This window comes from Silene latifolia, chromosome 9, assembly GCF_048544455.1.
Source record: "Silene latifolia isolate original U9 population chromosome 9, ASM4854445v1, whole genome shotgun sequence".
Lineage (NCBI taxonomy): Eukaryota > Viridiplantae > Streptophyta > Magnoliopsida > Caryophyllales > Caryophyllaceae > Silene > Silene latifolia.
In genome coordinates this window covers 14985748-15007682 of record NC_133534.1, presented here as the reverse complement: position 1 = coordinate 15007682, position 21935 = coordinate 14985748, and the positions used below count along the sequence as shown (strand labels likewise).

At 40.3% G+C, this 21935-nt stretch overlaps 2 long non-coding RNA genes across 2 annotated transcripts; both read right to left on the bottom strand.

Moving 5' to 3' along the window:
- Positions 1–1541: 1541 nt before the first annotated feature.
- LOC141602448 (uncharacterized) lies at positions 1542–13620 on the bottom strand. The gene is made up of 3 exons (XR_012524450.1): positions 13482–13620; positions 13276–13384; positions 1542–1664 (listed from the first exon to the last, which is right to left on the bottom strand). It is a non-coding gene; the product is annotated as an uncharacterized LOC141602448 (long non-coding RNA).
- Positions 13621–17343: 3723 nt separating this feature from the next.
- LOC141602447 (uncharacterized) lies at positions 17344–19791 on the bottom strand. Its single transcript, XR_012524449.1, has 3 exons — positions 19688–19791; positions 19482–19590; positions 17344–17712 (listed from the first exon to the last, which is right to left on the bottom strand). It is a non-coding gene; the product is annotated as an uncharacterized LOC141602447 (long non-coding RNA).
- Between the last annotated feature and the right edge of the window lie 2144 nt (positions 19792–21935).

The window sequence follows — 21935 nt, the reverse complement described above, 5'->3', positions numbered from 1 at the left end:
CAAAACTCACGTGTTAATTTACATTCCGTACGTTATTTCTTTATTTACGCATCAACATACGAACGATCATACAAACAACCAACGAGTAAGACCGCATTGACCCTAATCAATCAACTTGGTAAAAAATACCTAAACAGTTTGGCGCCCACCGTGGGGCATTGTGGTCGTCAATCGTTGATATCCCAGATATACAGTGGAAAAGCAAGCATCCGAAGCCATGTCAGGGAGCAGGCATCCATCGCCACCACCACCATCCACTCAAAATCCAACATCAACAGTGGCCACGCAGGCTCCCGGGCATACCTCCAGAGTAATACCGACAACAAAAGCTACTTTACCTCCCAAGACCCCTGCTGTCTCAGCGCAGGCCAGATCAGACAGAGGAACATCAAGCTCAGGCGTCACTCCGCCACCGAGTCCCACGCAGATCTTGCTCGCCGGCGTGGAAAGTCTTCAGAAAGCTATGGAAAACATGAGAGAAGACCAAAGGAGAGCAGATGCAGAGGTGAGAAGGAGAGACAGAGAGCTCTGGGCACAGATTGATCTCCTAAAGCAGCAGTCCAACACCCCAGCGAACAAGATAGGTGAAGGAAGATCACCCTTGGTGGATCTGACATAAGGAGCATCAGGCAGCAGGCAGATACCAGCCGAAATAATTACGAGGTTGGATTTAGCTACGACACCATCAGATGGAAGGATAACCCCGCGAGGGTTAGGATACCTCACGCCAGATAGCTGGCAGCCGGCAGGCTGCGTAGAGGTACAAACAGGTGGCTTCCCCGTCAGCAGTCCTGCAGTAGTCAGTCAGACACCTGTAGCAGGATCCGAGCCAAACCAGCAGGTAAACTGGCAGCCGAGGACCATCGTTACCACAACCCCCTAGCTGCCGGAGCTTACCAGAATCTTCAAGAACCCGGATCAGGAGGAAATGTGCAGACAGCTGACAGGCGAACCCCAGATTCAGCCAATATAACTAACCAACAGTACTTGGAGCTAAAAGAGATGCTGAGCAGGGTTCCAGGGCTACCACCTCCAATTGAGAAAGCAGCTCTAGATAGTTATGCCGACTCACCGTTCGTGGATGCCATATCCATCACAACTATGCCAAAGGGATTCACAAATCCAAATATGCCTCTCTTCGACGGCACAGCAGATCCCTTTGATCATGTCAGCCAATACAAGCAGAAAATGATGACGGTAACAGCTATAGGGCAAGTCAAGGAGGCTTGCATGTGCAAAGGGTTCGGGTCCACCTTAACAGGACCAGCACTTCGATGGTTTGTAAGCCTGCCTGTGACACCCTTAAATCTAGCCTTAATTATATACGTAAATTCTACAGAAAAACTGGTAGGATATGTTTGTAAATGGTTCAACTAGTCTAAAAACCTGCAATTTCAAAAATTTTTCTAACTAAACCATTCACAACCAATTCCAACTCAAGAAGAGTGTCAAATACCCTGCAATAACTGATAAACTAATTTACATACATAACTTAAGACGCGGAAATATAGTGATACAAACCCAAAATAGAAAAGGGAGACATATGTCCCTTCAAATTATATACAAACCAAAAGGGTAAAAGGGTTACTAATAGAATAGCCAAAACTAGGTCCAAGGTTCCTTGCTCACTAGCCGTCTGTGACCCCCAACAAAGCATCAACAACCTGTCAATCGCATTTTATACAAACACGAAAGCCACAATTCAGTGGGGAGTAACTTCGAGTCCTCCCAGCCACGAATCGTCAAAATTAATGTAACATGTAGTAAAACATGTAAACAAGATGATAAATAATTCAATTACCAACTATTCTAACATATGAGCCCTAAACTGACCAAACTAAACTAACATGTGAAACATATAACAAATTGTAATCCAAACTCTATCAACCATAGTCGGCTTGCATCTCACCTTCTATGATTCATAGAATCACCATACAAGAAAGGGCAATATATCAAAGACAGGCATAAGTTCTTAGTACGGTCAATAATCACTTTGTAACTCAAGTCTATACCACGAGGTAGGGAAGGTAATCGAACCGGTATCTTGGCTCAGCGGTTACTATTAAGAAAACATGGCCAAGAGACAACACAACCCTAGCCTAAAATCTGCGCAGACCTAGACATGCGGATACACACCACCGCACCCAAGACTCACAACCTTTTTTAAAACAAAGTGAAGTGAGTACCCTAAGAACACCACCGAAGGGTCGGCTAGTACTTAAGCTGACCCCATACTATCAAAATAAGTACCTGAGGTCATGCCCCAACTTGGATAAACATCCACTAGTCAGGAACACAAAGGCTATCAAGCAGTGAACATATACTCGTCAAAGACTATAAAGACCTATCTATGATGAAGGCCGAAATACTCACCTAGGACCTAGTCACAGCTAGTCCCAGCTTGAATATTTTAGCCCACACCACCCAAGACTCACCACATAAGTCAAGTAAGACACCCACTTAACCTTAAGAGGGCAAAAAGTCCTACTTACCAACATAAATTCTAACATTCTATCATGTGAAAGCTATATAAATGTCTATTTACAGCATACAATCCCAACAGTTCCTCAATAAGAATTCAATACTGTTTTAGCAGGATTTTCCCTGAATGGGTCCGGCTTGTTTGAAGAATAAGATGGGTATCTAGCTCTATATGTTTGGAGTATTTATAGATGAATTACAAAGAAAGAATTATATAAAAAAGAATAATACTTAAGCTATTTGAATAAACTGAATACAAGTTTGATAATTGGATGATCGTAAAATAATAAGTAGAGAAGTAATCTTCTATTGATAAATCGTGTGTGCCTTTACAAATGTTAGATCAGAATATTTATAGCCATAATTATGAACGTTGTATTGATCCCCAACGTTCTTCTCTTTTGTCGGGGTTGTTGCCGGATTAATAGGGCGTATTCCCTATTAATTCGGTTGACTGGTTCTTCTCCAACTGATTCTTAGCCTTTTCCCCTTTTGTACGTCTAAGTTCATGGGTGATGTAGTCCCATGATTAGTCTTGATCTTCCTTGAGAATAGGACACGGTTATTTGACTCATACAACTGTATTTCTTGTTTATCTTCTTAATCCAGCCTGCTTTAATAATCTGCCAAGCTATTCTATACTGACCATCAGGCTTCTCTTCCAGGATTTAGTAGCCTGCTTGCCATAATATTCTTCAACAGCTAAATAATAGTTAGATTTGTCCGGTCTTTGTTTACTTCAATCACCTTGTAAGGTCGGGCCGAGGTTATGGTCGGGCCAGGTTAATCTGGGCCTAACAATTGCCCCTTGACATTTTACCCGTCTTTGGATCGGGCCGGGGAGATGTCAATTTTACCGGGTTGAATAATAAAGAGACTTACACTTAATCAATGACTCTTAGACTCCTAGTTACCGTTGAACACTATAACGGCTAGGTGATGTCATGCTGAGGGTTTTGCAATCCCTAGGGTTTTCATACCGTTATAGATTTTCTATAAATACGGTATCTTGGGCGAGGTTATTTTTCACCAAATTTCCTCCACTTTCTTTGCTAAGTATTCTTCTGAAATTCTCCTCTATTTCCTAGGAACCTTGTTCTGCTAATTTATATTTTCTTAACAATTTTTAATTTCATCACAATAAATCAAACATTCAGAGATATGGGAGCCAAGAAACGTCCTGTATCTCAAAAGACTGCTGCATCTCAGATAGCTGTTGCTGAACCTGAGCCTATAGACGTTCAGGAGGAAGAGGTGATGGAGATTGATCCTCCTGCTCGTGCTGTGGCTTTTAAGTACCAGGATTATGTTTTCACTGCCCTTCAATCTTTGGATCCTTATTTTCCTGAAGAGAACTTGTTGAAAACAAATTATGATAAAGTACTAAGGGAGAAGAAAATAATTCCTGAGTCGGCTGAGGTATGGATTCCTGAATATTGTCCAGTCAGGGCTAACTGGGTATCACCTGGCTGGTTCTGTATTTTCGAATGGGCATTCAAAGCAGGCTGTAAGTTACCTTTTACTCCCTTAATGATTGACACCATTCGTGCTATGGAAGTGTCACCTTTTCAGATTATGCCGATGGTTTGGAAACTTGTTCATTCCATAGAAAATTTATGCGCTAAACACAATCTTGTGATTACTCTTAATGATATCAAGGCAGTATATCATTTTAAAAATCCTGTTGTTGGTCGTTTTAATTTGAGAATTAAGTCAAAGATGTCTCCGTTAATTACTAACCTGGACTCTGGAGATGACAAGAGTTGGGCAAAGACTTTCCTGTTTATCCGGACTGAGACTCTGGGATCAGGCTTTGATTATCTGAGATATCCTCCCTTGGAGAGTGGTAGGTTTCCTGTACTCTTAATTTGTAGTTATATTGAATGAGAGTGAGGTATATAAGTCTTACCTGTATATTTTGTTCTTGTAATGTTTGTAGCTCCTGATTGGAATCATGATCCTCTAGACGAAGAGGCTGTTGCAAGGATAGATGCTTTCCTCGCTATTCCTGAGGAAGAGAGGACCTGGCCAGCTTGTTTGGGCAGGGAATTGTTGCCCCGGTATATGAAGACCAAGTTGACTGGGGTCAAAGTACCCAAAGGCAAGCCTAGTTCTACGGCTCTTTCCTGTTTGTCTTCTATATGTTTTTATGTTATCTGTTATCTTCTTGTCGTTTTCTTGTTTGATACTCACATATATGTATTTTTATATATTCAGTATTTAGGTCTTCTGCTAGGCTGGCCAGCTTTTCTGCAAAGGATTTGAAGGCTGGGGTGGCTAGGATTGCTGAAGATCCAAGAGCCGGGAGGCTAGTGGGAGTGACAAGACACTTGATATCCTGGTTTCCGATATCCGGCCTTCCCAAGATCTACCCGGATAGTGTCGCTCGAGGTCGTCCGTGCTCAAAAAAGGAAGAGGGAAGATGTGATCCCGGAAGAGGAAGAGGGAGAGAAAGAGCCTATTCAAGCTCAGCCTCTCAGGAGTATAAGGCAGGTGCCCGCCAGGATTGATGATATGGATGCTGCCCGTGCACAGATAAACGAGTTTTCTGAAAAGATGGGCGGTCAGCTCTTGTCTGCTAATACTCTTGAGTGGTCTACCAGGGTGGTTTCTATTTTGACTTCTCTCGTAACAAAGGCTGCTGAACTTGCTTCTCAGGCTAAGGAGGTTGGTTGTAAGGGAATGTTTTTAATTGTTCATGTGTTTTTTTTTTGTTTTGTATTTGGCTGATTGATTTCGTTCTGTTGTAGGGATTGGATGTTGGTTTGGCTGCCGCCTGTCAGTTCAATGATGCCCAGGCCAAGGTTGCTAATTTGGAGGAAAAGTTGGATAGGCTAAACCGTGATCTGCACACATCCAGGGGTAATGAAGTGGTACTTCAATCTCAGTTGGGGACAAACTAAGGAGGTTGTCGGGTTTCTTTGTAGTTTGTGAGGTGGCTGCAAAAAACGCTGAGAAGGTTGTCAGACAAGAGTTGGAGGCTGAGAAGCAGGCAATGCAAGATCAGTTAAGAAAAAACGAAGAGCTTGCTGCTGAAAAGGAGTTGGTGGAGGCACGGTTGGTCGATCTTTGCTCGATTTCTTCGGGAAAGGCCGGGTTGATGCTATGAGGGATCCAGAATCTGACCGAGCTAATTGGAATCCGGACCGGGATGAGATAGCTTTGGACGCTCGCATCCCGATTTGGCCAATATGGGTCAAGAAGAAGAAGTGGATTCTCCTCCTTCCAAGGCAAAGTCTGATGATCAGGAAATGGCGGATGGTTGTGAGTCGGTCACTGGCTCAAAAGTAGCTTAGTTTTGTTTTTCTTTTTGGTTTTGGTCTATCCAGGGGGAATGTCCCTGGAATGAATATCTAGAAACATTTTTTGACCCATCCAGGGGGGATGTTCCTGGAATGGGTGTTTTTTAGGTGTGTGGTAAGGCCATTTATTTTGGACGAATAAATATTTGGTTAAATTTTCTTCTTGTGTTCTGAAAAGGTGATGTTGAATGTCTACTGGATCTGGCCAGTTATTCGACTGGATCAGGCCAGTTTTTGTGCTGGATCTGGCCAGCTTAATATGTTATGGGTGGGATAGTTGTCTGTCTGGAGGGCTTATGACCCATTTATACAATCCAGGAATAGATTTTCCATGTTTGTATGTTTAGTTGAGCTCAGTATTATAAGGCCTGTTTTGCAACTGAATTTTGGATATCAGTTGGATATTAGTTAAATGTTGGTGGGGGTAGCCCAATCTTTAAGATTTGTTTTAAATAAAATGCAGTATGTAAAAACAAGTATTGAAGATTCTACTTGGTAAAAATATGGGAACATAGATCAGTACTTGGGCACGTAATTTTGAAGTAATCATATATTGCATTTATTCATGTAATGGCAAGTATCATACATGTAATTTCAAATCAAGCTAGGCAGGAAATGTGAACATGAAAATTATACCTGAACCGGGAGATATATTTTATATGTGAAATAATTTTAGGTGTGCAATGTTCCAAGCTCTTGGGATCATTTCGCCTTCCAGGGTTTGTAATCTGTAGGCTCCCTGGCCGACTATTGAGTCAATTAGGTAGGGACCTTCCCAGGTTGGGGCCAATTTGCCAAAGATTCTTTTCTTTTGTGTTTTGGAAGACTTTCCTGAGGACAAGGTCTCCTACCCTGAATATCCTGGCTTTGACAGTCTTGTTATAGCTTTTTGCAACTCTTTGCTGATATGCCGCTAATCTGATGCTGGCTGCATCTCTTAGCTCTTCTGATAAGTCCAGGCTGTCCTCTATTAGAGGTATATTGCTTGTTATTGTATTCAGGCCGCATCCGGGCGATGGAACGTCCACCTCACTGGGATTACTTGCTTCACATCCATAGACCAAGGAGTAGGGGTTTGGCCTGTGGATGTTTTAGGTGTGGTTCTGTCGGCCCAAAGGACCAGGGGGAGTTCTTGACCCATCTGCCTTTTCTTCTTTCCACTTTTTCTTTATGCAATGATTACCACTTTATTACTTTGGATTACGCTGACCGTTAGCCTTTGGATATCCTGGTGTGGATGTTACCGTTGATGTTCCATTGAGCACGAAAGGTCGCTTTTCTTTTTCCCACAAATTGTGTGCCATTGTCGCATACTATTTCAGAGGGGATGCCATATCTACATATGATGTTGTGTTTGATGAATGCTATGACATCCTTCTCCTTGACTTGCTTGTATGATTCAGCTTCTATCCACTTGGAGAAGTAATCAGTCATTGCTAGCATGAAAACTTTCTGTCCGGGTGCTTGAGGTAGTTTTCCCACTATATCCATGCCCCACTTCATAAATGGCCAGGGTGCGGATATGGAATGTAGTTCCTCAGATGGCTGATGGATATATGGTCCGTGAATCTAACAAGCTTTGCATTTAGAGCTAAAATCCAGGCAATCGGCTCTCAAGGTAGGCCAATAATAACCTGTTCTGAGTACTTTGCTTGCCAGGCTTCTTCCACCTTTGTGATTTCCACAGTATCCTTCATGGATTTACGATAATATTTGCTCGACTTCTTGTGGTTCCAGGCATCCGAGATACGGCCCGACTGCGATTTCTTAAAAAGCACGTTGTCAATAATAGTAAATGAAGCAGCTTTTATTTTTAGTGCTCTGGCATCTTGCTTATTTAAGGGAAGGATTCCCTGTTGTAGCCAGTCATAGTAGGGTTTTGTCCAAGAATTAGCAATGTAGATTGGGAAACTCTCATCTTGTTTATTTATTGCAGGTTCTAATAAATGCACGATGGGTATTTTGTCGAAGTCAAGGGGACTAAAGTTGGATCCTAGGCCGGCTAGAGCATCGGCCTGGGTATTCAAATCCCTGGGAATTTGATCAATATTAAAATTTTTAAATTTTTCTTTTAAAATTCGGACAACGTCCAGATAAAGTATCATTTTGGAGTCTTTTGCAGTATATATTCCATTTACTTGGTTGGAGATAAGAAGGGAATCAGTACGTACCTTTAGGTTTTTCACACCAAGGTCAATACATACCTTTAATCCGGCTATCAGGGCTTCATATTCTGCCTCATTGTTGGTGGCCTCAAATGCGCAGCTAATAGCTTGTGCTATCTTATCCCCCTGTGGCGATTTTAGTACTAACCCCAGTCCTGTGCCCCTCATGTTGGCTGCACCATCGATGAATAGGGTCCATTCTAGGTCTGTATGGTCATTGGTCAGTTTGTTCACTTCTTTTATTAGGTCGGGTTCTAGGGTCGGACTAAAATCAGCCACAAAATCTGCTAATGCTTGTGATTTAATTGCTGTCCTTGGTTCAAATGTTATATTGTATGTGCTTAGTTTGGGTGACCATTTGCACATTCGTTAAATCCAGGACGATTCTGTTTCTGAGTCTGATTTGATAGGAGATTGGTTCGACTATTATTGGGTGACTTTCAAAATATGGTCTCAATTTTGTGCAACTCATAATTAAAGCTAAAACATATTTTTCAAGTAAACCATACCGATCTCTCGCATCCAAAGACTTTTACTTACGTAATAGATGTCTTTTTGTCCGTCTCGCTTCTTTGACCAGGATCGCACCGATGATTTTGTGGGATCGAATATCTTTTCGGGGTTCATCTTTGACTTTGGTTTTGCTAGCAAGGGGGAGAGGATAGATATATTTTCGGTCTTCAAAGGCGATCTAATGATCGGGGTCCATTGAAAGTCCTTGTTCTTCCTTAGCAGGTTATAAAATGATTTGCATCTTTCGATGATCTTGAAATGAATCATTCGTGGCTGCTATTCTTCCTGGTCGACTTTTGTATGTCTTTGATTGTTTTTGGTGGTTCTAGCTCCGGATAGCTTTGATCTGTTCAGTAGTGGCTTCTATTCCTCTTTTTGTCACCATGTAGCCCAGAATTTGCCTCACGAGACTCAAAGTGGCATTTTTGTGGGTTGAGCTTCATATTGAATTTTTCCGGTATTTGAAAGGCTACTTCCGGTCTTTGACGTGGTCTTCGCCTTTTTTTTTGACTACCATGTCATCTATGTAGACTTTCATGGTGTCTCCTATCTGATCTTTGAACATCATGTTGACTAGCCTTTGGTAGGTTGCACCGCATTTTTAATCCAAAGGGCATAGCAAGATAACAATATATACCTCTTTCGATGATGAAAGCCGTGCTTTCCTGGTCTGTTGGTGCATTTTATCTCGATTGAATCCATGGATGCATCCATGAATGTCAACATTTCGTGGCCTGCAGTGGCATCTACCATTGCATCGATGTGTGGTAGAGGAAATGGATCTTTTGGGCAGGCTTTGTTTAAGTCGGTGTAATCTACACAGACTCTCCATTTGCCATTTTTCTTTTGGACGACTACCACGTTTGCAAGCCGGTCGGGGTACATTACTTCCCGATCATTCCCATGTCCAAAGAGCTTGTCAACTTCTTGGTTGATGATTTCATGCCTTTCTGCAGAAATTTTCTTCTCTTTTTCTTTGTGAGGCTTAAAGGATTTGTCAATGTTCAACTTATGAGTAATAACATCAGCGTCTATACCAGTCATATCAAAATGTGACCAAGCAAAACAAGACATTTTAGTTTTGAGAAAGCTGACCAGATTTGGTCGATTGAGTCGGGTGCATCGACCCTACAAGTACTTTCCCGTCGGGGAATTCTGGGTCTAATGTGACTTCTCCTGTTTCCATCTGTGATTGCGCTATATATTCTTCCCCGACAGGTGACTTTAATTGCTATGCAAGGACTTACGACTTTGAGGGTTTCAAAGCCTGAGTGTAACATTCCTGAGCCGTCCTTTGTTCTCCTCTGATGGTGGTTATCCCCCATTCTGTTGGAATTTTCACGCATTGATGGTATGTTGATGGGATTGCTTTGACATTGTGGATCCATGGTCTGCCCAGGATAACGTTATACGAGGATAGGCAATCCATTACTCCAAATCTCTCATATGAAGCCACGCCTTCCACGTAGGTAGGCAAGCTGATTTCTCCCAAGGTGTTCTTTGTTTCTCCACTGAATCCAACCAGGACGCTGGATTTCTTGATGATCTTCCCTTCGTCTATCTTCATAGCTTTAAGGACGTCAAGCATCACCAGGTTGATTGAGCTTCCTCCGTCTATCGGGATTCTTGACACCTTTCTTTGTGCCGATTTGCATGGTGATTACCAGGTTTGTCATGGTGTAGATCCGATATTCCTTGCGGATCCGAGTCATCAAAGGTAATAGCAGGCAATGACTTGGGCCTGGGAGGAGGTTGGAGTCTGGACTCCCTGGATATTCTTTTGGCGGGCCGAACCGGTGTCGTCCACGATTTCGATCCTCCATTTATGAATTTGACTTCATAGATGGGAGGAGGAGGAGGAGGGTCTCTGCTGCTTCCTGGGTCTCTCTTGTTTTGTCCTTCATCTTTGTTCTTTGGCATGGATTATGTCTTTCAAGTAGCCTTTCTTTAGAAGATATGCCACCTGTTTCTGAGTGGATGCATTCTTCTGTGGTGTGTCCGATGTCCTGATGGAAGTCATACCATCTTGTTGGATCTTTCCTGGGGTTGTCGGATTTCTTTGGCCATCCGACCGTATCTCCCGGGTTTTCCGGCGTTTGATTAATCCTTTATGTTCTTGTGCCATATTGACTTGGATCGTTCGGGCCTAGAATAGGGTCTTGATCTGGGATTGCCTCCTTTCTGGTAGGAGCTTTTCCTGTTAGTATGTCCATAGCCTTGCTTTCCTCCGGATGAGTTCGTCCCGAAGTTGAGGTCTTCTTCTAATCGATATGCGCTAAGGCGATGGATTGAACAGATTGCAAAGGTTGGACATGCTTTCTTGGTCGATCTGCATAGATGTCACCACAAGCAGACTCCTTGTCTGAATGCTTCTACCGTTTCTTCATCGCATCCGGGAATGGCCACCTTTTCTTTGACAAATCGGCCAGAATTCTTTGAGAGATTCTTCGAAGTTGTTTTACCCTGAACAGTTCTTCGGGTCTCTTGGCCATATCTCTGCTACTTGCGAATTGTTGATTGAAGGCATTGATCAATTCCGCAAAATTCTTGATACCTCCATTTGGGAGATTGATGAACCATTGTAATGTCTTTGCTCCGGTCCGGGTTGTACCAAAGCCTTTGCACATGCAGACTTGCCTGAGTTCACTGGGTATTGAGGCAACCAACATTTTTTGTTTGAATATGGCAACATGATTTTGTGAATCGAGGTTCCATCATAAGTTCTCATGGACGGAACAAAGAAATTTCTTGGGAGATCAATCTTTGCAATTTCATCTGCAAAGGGTGAATCTGCAAAGTCATCAACTTCTACTTGACCACGAGTCCGCACTCCGGGTATATTTTCTATTTTGTTGTGGAGTTTTTGGATTTCTGAAGCATAGCCATCATTATTGTCTTTGCTTGATTTTGTTTGTCTCTTCATTGGGAATGGTTGGGGTACCGGATGATGTATCCTTCTCCGGGGTTCCAAAATTGGAGAAGTCTATGTTTTTGATAATGGATGAGAATGGGGTTCCTGGTTCGAATCTGGTCTTGGAGCCCGAAGCCTGATTTTCCAATTTCTTCTTCAGGCTAGATTCGATTCTTTCACCTTATTGATTTACCTTGACTGAGCTGCCCTCTCTTGGATTGTTTCTAATTCTTTGATCTTGGCCAAGGCAGCCGCTAATTGTTGTTCTGCGGTGAGTTCCACCATTTTTATGTGTGAATATTAAATGAAAGATGATAAGGAGAATTTTATTGGTTGAAGAACTAGATGCCCCACGGTGGGCGCCAATTGTTTTAGCAGGATTTTCCCTGAATGGGTCCGGCTTGTTTGAAGAATAAGATGGGTATCTAGCTCTATATGTTTGGAGTATTTATAGATGAATTACAAAGAAATAATTATATAAAAAATAATAATACTTAAGCTATTTGAATAAACTGAATACAAGTTTGATAATTGGATGATCGTAAAATAATAAGTAGAGAAGTAATCTTCTATTGATAAATCGTGTGTGCCTTTACAAATGTTAGATCAGAATATTTATAGCCATAATTATGAACGTTGTATTGATCCCCAACGTTCTTCTCTTTTGTCGGGGTTGTTGTCGGATTAATAGGGCGTATTCCCTATTAATTCGGTTGACTGGTTCTTCTCCAACTGATTCTTAGCCTTTTCCCCTTTTGTACGTCTAAGTTCATGGGTGATGTAGTCCCATGATTAGTCTTGATCTTCCTTGAGAATAGGACACAGTTATTTAACTCATACAACTGTATTTCTTGTTTATCTTCTTAATCCACCGCTTTAATAATCGCTAAGCTATTCTATACTGACCATCAGGCTTCTCTTCCAGGATTTAGTAGCCTGCTTGCCATAATATTCTTCTACAGCTAAATAATAGTTAGATTTGTCCGGTCTTTGTTTACTTCAATCAGCCTTGTAAGGTCAGGCCAGGTTATGGTCAGGCCAGGTTAATCTGGGCCTAAGAAATACTAACTTCCAATTCTAGCAATTTTAACAATATTAAAGGATTTAGGGGAATCTAGGGCCATTACTAAAAAATAAGAAGCTATTTAAATTCAACTAACTAAATAAGAAGCTATTTAAATTCAACTAACTACACATGTGAAATAGAGATATAATAAATGGCCTAAAACAAGAAAAAGGCCGATTATCTAAATCATTCAACCGAATTTTTACCCGCAACCCTGACCTGCGACAGTGCGGGTCAAATTGCGGTGACCAATCACTCGCTTAATCGACATCGCATCGATCAAAGGGACTAAGGCTCGATTTTGACAATCAACAAAACATTACAATTATCGCTATAAAATTCATTTTGTAAACTATCCTAACATGTGATAACTATCAATATAACATAGTTTTTCTACCATTAACATAACTTTTAATTACTAGCATGCTTCAATTCAAATTACTACCCTTTTGTTATTTATTCTATTCTAATATTAATTAACCCGAAAAGACCAAGATTGTACGAAAACCCGCGAAACCAGCACGGACCAACCCGGGCCAACCCCAAGCCCGGCCGTGGCTGCCGTGGGCCTGCCGGCTGCTGCCGGGCCCGCTGCCGCACCATTTCCCCTCTTTTTTTTTCATTTTTATACATTATAAGACCGTCTGAACATTAATTAATCGTTCCCAATTCAACTTTGTTAATTTAAACTAACAAAAGGCATAATTTAAGCTAACAATTGACATGCATGCAACCATTCTAAACATGTGAAAACTAATTCTCAAACAAAAATTCACCAAACATACAAAAATCAAAAACATGTGACGATAATTCGTCGAGTAACTCGAAATATGTTACCTTAAGCTAGAAAAAGAGCAATTAACACCTTGAAAACCCAAACCCTAACGACACTAGCCGCTATCCTCTACAATATACGAGTCCCCGAACTCGTCTTCCAATCCTTCACCTAAATAAACAATTAAAACACAATAATAAGCATATAAAACCGAATTTCCGAAAATTGGTCTTAAAATAACTTAATGAAAACTGAAATTAGAACATACTAAGTTGTAGATCGTGGCGAGGGGATTCCGGAAAGGTAAATTATGCGAAAAACGGATTAGTAACGAAGAAATTACGTCGATTTTGAGCTTGAAATTATATAAATGGTGTTTTGGTGTTTTGTTGATGATGATGATATGAACAAACCAGAAAAAAGAAAGAAAAGGGGAGTGTGGTCCGCGTAAGGGAGAAATAAAGGAGGAAAAAGGGAGTGCGGGATTTTTAGTCGAGATTTTTACGAGTCGGTTTTGACTCGTTTCAATAATAATTAAATCTGTAAGTCAAACGCAAATTCCGTCAAGTCCAAAGTCTTTAAACACGAGATTACAATAAAATTGAGTATTCATACGACCCATTTCCAAATTCGTTTACCCAACGTTCAAACGAATTGTCATTTTCCCCCCCGATACGCCCTTATTTCGAAATAAAAGATTTTACACGGTTTAAACTATTTTTAAACATTTCAAAACTATCAAAATAAATACTTTTCTTCAGAATATAATAAAATTATATTTCTTTGAATTATTTTTACTTTAAATACATTATTGTCAAATTTTACTTGATTAATTAATTATTTTCGAAATATATTAGCGGTCCAAATTTACGGGCGTTACAATCACCCTCCTTTTAAAAAGTTTCGCCCTCGAAACTTAGAAGGAGAAATTATAGTTATAAGAAAATATAGGTATCTTCTCAATGAAACGGTGATACTCTTGTTGATCAGACAAGAACATCCATATTCATATCAAGATATAAAAATATTTCTACACCAATAAATGAGAAAACCCATTATTGGGACGTCACCAACAACGAGATTCAACATTCACTAATGTTAAAACCATTGAAAATCAAAAAAGTATTTTCAAAATTTCAGTTTAAAATTCTATAGTAAGAACGATATCTTACTAAATTATGATTAACTAAGGCTTAGTAACTCGGAACAAAAGTAAGAAAAAGGAATACCTTACGGAAATAAATCAAAATTTCATTTTCAAATCCTTAAAAATAGGTTAGGTTGCAGAAGTGACATAAACTTTCAAGAATGAATCGAACTAGTAGCTTGAAATATTTAGAAATTCCCCGAAGTGAAAAGTAACTTAGACATCATAGGAGCAGGTCTGCTAAAAGGATTCAAGCTTAACTGATCAAAAAGAGCTATGATGAATTTTATGGGGTAAGAATTGAAGTCATAATTACAAGGATGTCAAAGATAGAGTTTCATAGGTTACCAACATCAAACTTACGAGAGGAGTATGATGATGTAAGGAAGAGAGATATGAGCGGTAACGCTCATGATCAAGGAAGAAGGGAGATTAGACACCAAGGAAACGCCAGACACTCATATCTCCAATAACAACATCACTCCCAAGAGTCTCCTCAATCGCTTATGTTACTTCTTCCTAACATATTCCCTGGAACAAGATATTTCACTATAAGTGTGATCTCAACGCTCCAAATTCTCAAACATCCCGAAACGACTTTCACAAGCCTAAGGTCAAGACTTCCAACAAAGCTGTATTTGTATCCCACTAGTGTCAACTATGGGTTCCTCAAAAAGTAAACCTTCAATCAAGAGTCCCAATACCATGCTCTAAACTCCAAGAGAAGGTTCCTCAAAAATTCCACAAGGTTCTCATTTCAAAACAAGGTAGTAACATACCAACCTCAAATTATGAAAAATCAATAGGATCTCAAGTTTCTCTATCCTTTTACTTATAAAGGATTCTCAAAAGCAGAACTACACCCAGCTCCAACATTGTCTCATCATCTCAAGCACTCAATGCGACCTCAAGGTCTATAAAACTATAGGATTAACAAATTCTTCTCAACACTAAGTCTCTCTAAACTCAAGAACTCTCAAGAGTCAACTAGAATGCCAAATCACATCACCAAACCATTCTGGTCATCAACATCCCCAAGGAGTATTCTTTCAAATTTGATATCCTAAACTTACTTACCATCAAATTCTCAAGGTACAAGGTCATAATTGTAACAACACTTTATCACCTCAGAGTTTCTAAAACCATAAATTGAAATTAGGTTCCTTCGCCTAACAATTGGTGTCATCATACCATTCCCCTTTCTAGTTACCAAAACAAGTGCTAAAACTTCCCAACAATGTAGCTTACTCTCACTCTCATAACATACTTCAAGTAGTAATCAATACCACCCTCTAAAACCAACAAATAATCCCACATTTAACATTTCCCACATGATAACATATACACTATCAAACCCTCATATCCAAAATGATTATGGAAGCCCAACCCAAACTCGGCTACTTAGTCAAACCTATATCCTCAAATCACATCTTACAAACTCTGTAAACATGGTCAACAGGGTACCAACTATACTAAGGAGGTAAGGAGTGATAACGGAATAGAGAAACAGTAAAACATTTCTGAAGGGTGCATGCATCTGACAAGTTAGGAAACTAAGGAGTCAGACCGTAAAGATAACGGTTGACAAAAATAAGTGGTATTCGAGTTAAGAAGATATCTCGGGAAAGAAGAAGATACGTAAAATTTAGCATAAAGACAAGGTTCAACGATCGTTAAAGAGAAGGAAAGGAGAATAGAAGCGGCACAATGAAAGGGTTACCGCTTACTAAACACTCATCAAAGCTTATGATCGATATGATAAGGTTACTTCACTAAGGTGCTCAACAAAGCCCTAAATGTCTACTACATCGTAGGACTAACAAGGATTCCACAATGGTAAGTATTCCTCAACTCAATTGATTCTAAGAGCCAAAATCAATTCACCACACAAATTCATTTGTTACCATCCAAGTCCCAAAGTATCTCCTTTACAATTCTCGTCATTGAACTTCACTTACTATGTCATCTCCAAGTACCCTGGCTTGTTTACTCCATCATCTCACCACTTAATACTTCTAGTTTCCGATACCATAAATTGGAATCACATCCTTGAACTCACGAACTATATCGAACAACATTCCACCAAAATTCCCAAATTCAGATATGTTTCATAAGGTCAACAAGGGCTACTCTATACTAGATTTGGTCAACTTAAAAGGTTTAACAAACTAACTAATTCCAAAGTACAATACCAATCCATTAATCAACATCAATGTCCTATTGTATTCTCTTCAAGGCCCACAAGGATTAGGGCTAACTATCATACCTTTAATTCTCCACAAGAAATATCGAGACTCTCAAATGGAGTAGCTTAGGTTCATTCCATCCTATGTGCTAAGGTAGTACCCATGCTTAATCATCTATAACAAACAAGCTCTCTATAGACATAAATCCCAAGGTATTTCTCAATTCACTAAATTCTCATATCAAGCACAACTAACAAGACTAACCAAAGGATCCCAAATTATATTCTCCTATACAACTCAAACCTTAAACAATCAATTTCTCCACTCGTTCACGCCCTCCAATGATACATTCTCTCAAAACTGGGTTCTCTTGAACAAGGGAACTATCCTGCGGTATAAAAGGAAGGTGTCCACATGGACTTTATTATAAGAAGAAAACGAACCTAAGATGAAACGGGAGAAAGAATTGAAAGGTAGTTACTTAGGCGAGATAAGAGGAATTTGAAAGACGAATGACCAACGAAAATGGAAGATTAAGGTAAGATACACTGAATACGAAAAGAAATATCAAGAAAGTGGAAGCATTCTACATTTGGCATAACCAACCTTTAGTGGCACCAAAACTAATAACTAACAATCAACAAACCTAACAATTAGCAATCACAAACAGACTACCACATAAAATCCTAATTCTACCCATCCTACCCTTCTCTCAAGTTTATTATTTTAAGGTTAAGTGATTTCTAAGTGGGGTGCACAAACGTGCGTCGAGAGCAATAGGCTCTGATACCAACTGTGACACCCTTAAATCTAGCCTTAATTATATACGTAAATTCTACAGAAAAACTGGTAGGATATGTTTGTAAATGGTTCAACTAGTCCAAAAACCTGCAATTTCAAAAAAATTTCTAACTAAACCATTCACAACCAATTCCAACTCAAGAAGAGTGTCAAATACCCTGCAACAACTGATAAACTAATTTACATACATAACTTAAGACGCGGAAATATAGTGATACAAACCCAAAATAGAAAAGGGAGACATATGTCCCTTCAAATTATATACAAACCAAAAGGGTAAAAGGGTTACTAATAGAATAGCCAAAACTAGGTCCAAGGTTCCTTGCTCACTAGCCGTCTGTGACCCCCAACAAAGCATCAACAACCTGTCAATCGCATTTTATACAAACACGAAAGCCACAATTCAGTGGGGAGTAACTTCGAGTCCTCCCAGCCACGAATCGTCAAAATTAATGTAACATGTAGTAAAACATGTAAACAAGATGATAAATAATTCAATTACCAACTATTCTAACATATGAGCCCTAAACTGACCAAACTAAACTAACATGTGAAACATATAACAAATTGTAATCCAAACTCTATCAACCATAGCCGGCTTGCATCTCACCTTCTATGATTCATAGAATCACCATACAAGAAAGGGCAATATATCAAAGACAGGCATAAGTTCTTAGTACGGTCAATAGTCACTTTGTAACTCAAGTCTATACCACGAGGTAGGGAAGGTAATCGAACCGGTATCTTGGCTCAAATGGTTACTATTAAGAAAACATGGCCAAGAGACAACACAACCCTAGCCTAAAATCTGCGCAGACCTAGACATGCGGATACACACCACCGCACCCAAGACTCACAACTTTTTTTAAAACAAAGTGAAGTGAGTACCCTAAGGACACCACCGAAGGGTCGGCTAGTACTTAAGCTGACCCCATACTATCAAAATAAGTACCTGAGGTCATGCCCCAACTTGGATAAACATCCACTAGTCAGGAACACAAAGGCTATCAAGCAGTGAACATATACTCGTCAGAGACTATAAAGACCTATCTATGATGAAGGCCGAAATACTCACCTAGGACCTAGTCACAAACTAGTCCCGGCTTGAATATTTTAGCCCACACCACCCAAGACTCACCACATAAGTCAAGTAAGACACCCACTTAACCTTAAGAGGGCAAAAAGTCCTACTTACCAACATAAATTCTAACATTCTATCATGTGAAAGCTATATAAATGTCTATTTACAAAAGATACAATCCCAACAGTTCCTCAATAAGAATTCAATACTAACTTCCAATTCTAGCAATTTTAACAATATTAAAGGCTTTAGGGGAATCTAGGGCCATTACTACAAAATAAGAAGCTATTTAAATTCAACTAACTAAATAAGAAGCTATTTAAATTCAACTAACTACACATGTGAAATAGAGATATAATAAATGGCCTAAAACAAGAAAAAGGCCGATTATCTAAATCATTCAACCGAATTTTTACCCGCAACCCCACCTGCGACAGTGCGGGTCAAATTGCGGCTGACCAATCACTCAGTTAACTGACATCGCATCAGTCAAAGGGACTAAGGCTCAGTTTTCGGCACAATCAACAAAACATTACAATTATCGCTATAAAATTCATTTTGTAAACTATCCTAACATGTGATAACTATCAATATAACATAATTTTTCTACCATTAACATAACTTTTAATTACTAGCATGCTTCAATTCAAATTACTACCCTTTTGTTATTTATTCTATTCTAATATTAATTAACCCGAAAAGACCAAGATTGTACGAAAACCCGCGAAACCAGCACGGACCAACCCGGGCCAACCCCAAGCCCGGCCGTGGCTGCCGTGGGCCTGCCGGCTGCTGCCGGGCCCGCTGCCGCACCATTTCCCCTCTTTTTTTTTTTTCATTTTTATACATTATAAGACCGTCTGAACATTAATTAATCGTTCCCAATTCAACTTTGTTAATTTAAACTAACAAAAGGCATAATTTAAGCTAACAATTGACATGCATGCAACCATTCTAAACATGTGAAAACTAATTCTCAAACAAAAATTCACCAAACATACAAAAATCAAAAACATGTGACGATAATTCGTCGAGTAACTCGAAATATGTTACCTTAAGCTAGAAAAAGAGCAATTAACACCTTGAAAACCCAAACCCTAACGACACTAGCCGCTATCCTCTACAATATACGAGTCCCCGAACTCGTCTTCCAATCCTTCACCTAAATAAACAATTAAAACACAATAATAAGCATATAAAACCGAATTTCCGAAAATTGGTCTTAAAATAACTTAATGAAAACTGAAATTAGAACATACTAAGTTGTAGATCGTGGCGAGGGGATTCCGGAAAGGTAAATTATGCGAAAAACGGACTAGTAACGAAGAAATTACGTCGCTTTTGAGCTTGAAATTATATAAATGGTGTTTTGGTGTTTTGTTGATGATGATGATATGAACAAACCAGAAAAAAGAAAGAAAAGGGGAGTGTGGTCCGCGTAAGGGAGAAAGAAAGGAGGAAAAAGGGAGTGCGGGATTTTTAGTCGGGATTTTTACGAGTCGGTTTTGACTCGTTTCAATAATAATTAAATCCGTAAGTCAAACGCAAATTCCGTCAAGTCCAAAGTCTTTAAACACGAGATTACAATAAAATTGAGTATTCATACGACCCATTTCCAAATTCGTTTACCCAACGTTCAAACGAATTGTCATTTTCCCCCCGATACGCCCTTATTTCGAAATAAAAGATTTTACACGGTTTAAACTATTTTTAAACATTTCAAAACTATCAAAATAAATACTTTTCTTCAGAATATAATAAAATTATATTTCTTTGAATTATTTTTACTTTAAATACATTATTGTCAAATTTTACTTGATTAATTAATTATTTTCGAAATATATTAGCGGTCCGAAATTTACGGGGCGTTACACTGCCCAACAGGTTGATATCTACATTTGCTGAGTTGGTGAACGCATTTACTCAACAGTTCGCAAGCAGCAGAAAGCCACAGAAGCACGCATGAGACTTGTACAGAATCGTCCAGGGGGCAGGAGAGAGCATTGGAGAATACAATACGAGATTTAACAATGAGAAGGTAGCAGTACGAGAGTTTGATGTCTCAACGGCAGTAGAAGCCTTCAGAAGAGGCCTCCACCACGACTCTGACCTATACAAGCAGCTGACTATGCATCCATGCCATAGTTTCGAGGCGAAGACAGAAAAAAGCAAATGCCAGCGGTCGGACTAGAGGAAGATATCCTAGCCGAGCCGACTTACAGAGCACACCCAAGTATTTCTAGTACTTCACCGTGGAGAGGTCGGAAGAAAGCAAACCACCGGCAAGAAGGACGAGAGATACGAGACCATATGGGAGGGGAGTCAACGAGAATTGAGGAGAACCGGCTACTCCCCACCCCGGCGAGAATATGGATTCACCACGGGCATCGGAGGAATCTTGAAGGCATTAAGGAGATGGGAGATGGAGTCGGGTGGCCCAACCCACCAAGATGGGAGAGCAAGCCCGAGAAAGTATAGCAAGAAGAAGTGCGAATTTCACCGTGATATTGGGCACAACACCGAGGATTGCTACACATTACGAAGAGAGATCAAGCGCCTGTACGAACAAGGAAAGCCGAGCCACCTATTACCACGTGGGGGCAAGCGAAGATAAGGTAGGTTCCGCCAAGCCGGCGAGACCCACCCACATGCACCAAAATTATAAACGTGATAACAAAGCGGCTCGGACTTAAGCGGATTGACATATTCAAAGACCAAAAGACACGCTACGAGACCAAAGGAGATAGGCCACCAATTCGTGCGAAATTTCTCACGGTGACCTACCAAATGGTCGGCTTTGATGAAGGAGATGCATACGATGAGCGAGAGCATCATGGCGCGCTAATTATCACCCTATCAATGGCCAATTGCACAGTTAGAAAGGTCCTGGTAGATACAGGAAGCTCGGTCAACTTGATCATGCTGAAAACTATAGAGAACATGGGATTCAGCGAAAAGGATTTGCATAAGAAGTCTATTTCGCTAGTAGGCTTCAGTGGAGAAACAGCCAGCTCACTAGGTGAGATAGTCATCCCAACCTATGTGGGGGGAGTCAACAAGCAAGTCAGGTACATGGTCATAGATGGCCCTTCTACTTATAATGTCATCTTAGGAAGACCATGGTTGCACTAAATGAAGGCAGTCCCCTCAACATACCACCAGTGCATAAAATTCCCCACCCCATGGGGAGTACAAATGATAAGAGGAGATCAGGAGGAAGCTAGAGGCTGCTATAAGAAGGCACTCAAGTGCACCGCCACCCCCCCCGCATAGCAATTACAGAAGCAGCCTATCCAGGACGAATACATCGAACCTCCAGCAGAAGAGCTGGATCAGATCAACCTGGATAAGCTGCAGCCAGAAAGAACCGTGCTCATTGGAGCAGGATGTACAGGAAGCTTACGACAACAGCTAGTCAAGTTCTTGCAAGATAACATGGATTGCTTTGCATGGTCACACGATGATATGATAGGAATAGATCCATCCATCATAACACACAAGCTTAGC